Here is a 2786-nt window from a genome sequence, read left to right as displayed (position 1 = left end):
TAAAAAATAAGGTCTTATGAGTTAAAATGTAAAGAAAACAAACTTAATGTCTTCATTCACACCCAAATTTCCAATTTTTAGCATTATAGATGAAACAAAGAGTTACAGAAGTTGTTGAGATGAGTTAAACAGTATACACTTCCTTTAACAATTCAAAAACTTGAGTCACCATTCACAGAATCCTATTCCCTCTTTGAAAAACCTAATAAAGGATGAAGCCATACAATAGTACCAAAAAGCCAAAAGTCAACAAATAGATAAACTTGTGTTTAGAATCTTTATCCCCTTTTACATATTGGTTCTATTCTCTCAAGGATGACTTTAGCTCTCCTGCCTTGTGCATTTCTAGAAAAATCTCTCATCTCCCAATAAGCTAACCTTTGTGATATAACTATGGAAATGTTGGCCAATTAGAATAAGTCTTCAAGCCTTCTCCGACTTCTTCATCACTCAAAATGTCAAAATGACCAAAGTCTAAACCCTCTTCATTCAAAGCATTTACAACCTTTGAGTCGAAGCCACATCAAGGGGCATTAGGTGTGCCTTTCATAAAGAGCATGAGAGGAGAACAATTAACTAGTTTTCTCAACCAATCATTGAGTGACTCTTTAGGTAGCACTCCTTTTTCTGAGGCAATGTTTTTTAGCTCTCCACTTTTTTGCATTTCTATCATGATATCTTATCCACCATTAAACTCACCTTTTATGTACAACTGTGGATAGCTAGACCAGTTAGAATATGTTTTAAGACCTTGTCTTACCTCTTCATTAGTTAGAATGTTGAAGTCCCAAATTCTAGCCCCTCCTCTCTAAGAATTTCAACATACTTTTGATTAAAACCACAACATGGCTCTTTAGGAGTGCCCTTTATAAATAACATGATTGGGCTAGAATTAATGGCGTTCACTAGCCAAGAACTTAATGATTCACTTATACTAGTTGAGTCCACTATACTACCATTATTAGACTCTAATATAGCAAGATCAGGTTTGGGTTTAGCAGAAGTAGCTTTTACAATTAATTCATCAAACTCATGAGTGGTTAAGAGTAAGCCATGACCTTTAAATATTTTTTTTAGTTCCCCACTTTCACGTAGTTCAAGGGTGATATCATAGCCTCCAAGCATCTTTGCCTTACAATATAGTTGTGGAAAGGTCGACCAGTTGGATAATGCCTTCAATCCCTCCCGCACTTGTTCATCACTTAGAATATCAAAGCTACCATATTCCACACCCTCTATTTTCAAAACATCGACAACCTTTCTGCCAAATCCACGTCATGGTTGCTCGAGTGTCCCTTTCATAAACAACATGACTGGTTTGGAATTCACAAGTTGTTGTAGTTTTCTCTTAACTGCATCTCCAAACTCTATATCAGTTTTAGAAGTTTGAGGTTACCTGTATATTAGTTTCACTATCTCAATAACCATTAAAATAGCAAACATTCCAAGACTAGTAGGACTAGCTGTCTTGGCAATGTCTATGGAACCAGACACCTTGGCCACTTTTTTGGCCAATTTTGTTGGATTTTCACCCTCCAGTGTATCTACAACCTTCTCATCCTACAAATATTAGCATGTATTAGGGTGCTGAAACTCCAGAAAAACACTCATAACTTGATAAAAGGGAAAGAAAATTAGAGATAAACCAAACATGCAACCACCATGGTGAAGGCCTAATTTTTTTGAACAGCATTTTCTAACGTAGGAACATTAGTCTGGATTTATTATCATTGATATCATAGTATCAAAATCTATCTTACCAATTCTACATGTAGACTAGAAACCTTGGCAAAAAAGAATCTGAAAAAGGTTTCGCATTGTCTCATACATATACAGTGTGAAATGGTCTTATTGTGGATATCAATGTAGAAAAAAAAAAAAAAAAAATTTACATCAACACAAAACTCATGATGAAATTTAATTTATACATGAAAAAAGTGCTGATTTTTTATCTCTTTTACCAAAATTTCCCCACATTTTAATTTAATTTGCAATCCACATTTTAACAAAAATGCACATACAAAATTCCAATAAAGCATAAAACAATAGATGTTGAAATATACTTATGCAACCCTCAATGCAATGCCAATTTTTATAACTTACTAGGTCTAAAAGAAATTTATATCAAACACATCAAACAAACTAGATTTGCTTACATGCCCCTATTATCAAATAAATGTTTCACTAATTAAAAAATTAAGATTGATTTTTAACAATATCAATATGGGAAACCTGAGGTATAAATTTCTATAACAAAAAAAAATTGACTAAAACCAAGCTCTAGATGGCAAAAATTGGCTTGTTTCTCTTGTTGAATTTCTAGTAAGAAGAGTTCAGAAAACATAATTGAATTTGACTTTTTTTCCATTGGTAATTTCTCCTTGCATAGAGTCCCTGGGATTAGATGCCACAACCAAGTGGTAACCTTGCATCAAATCCACATAAGATGCAAGACTTGCACCTCATTTCACCCATTGGGTTACACAACACTCATAATTGCTTTACAACACCCAAAATTGGATGGTGTAATTTGGCACATGAACATGTAAAATGTTCCTTGTGGATTTGAATATAGGTTTTCACTATGAAAGGTCTAACGATTTTCCACTCATTCTTAACCCACTTTAATACCATAGTTTAATTACCAACCCTAACTAATTGCAGTTGGCTCTAAATTAAGTGATGCATAATAATAAGACTCACATTCCCATTTTTGGAATAGTTGTGAAGAATAAAAATTATCAACTAGCAAGAAAGTTTCTTCACATAAGGATGGTTTTTAAAGT

General features: G+C 33.6%; 1 pseudogene; it reads right to left on the bottom strand.

Annotated features, from left to right (window-relative positions):
• Positions 1-301: 301 nt before the first annotated feature.
• Positions 302-1664, bottom strand: LOC149528399 (monothiol glutaredoxin-S11 pseudogene; annotated as a pseudogene).
• Between the last annotated feature and the right edge of the window lie 1122 nt (positions 1665-2786).

Source organism: Cupressus sempervirens, chromosome 11 (genome assembly GCF_028749045.1).
Source record: "Cupressus sempervirens isolate cs-2001-9-10 chromosome 11, ASM2874904v1, whole genome shotgun sequence".
Classification (NCBI taxonomy): Eukaryota; Viridiplantae; Streptophyta; class Pinopsida; order Cupressales; family Cupressaceae; genus Cupressus; species Cupressus sempervirens.
Note: the sequence above shows the minus strand (reverse complement) of the source record. Positions and strands in the feature narration are given on the sequence as shown.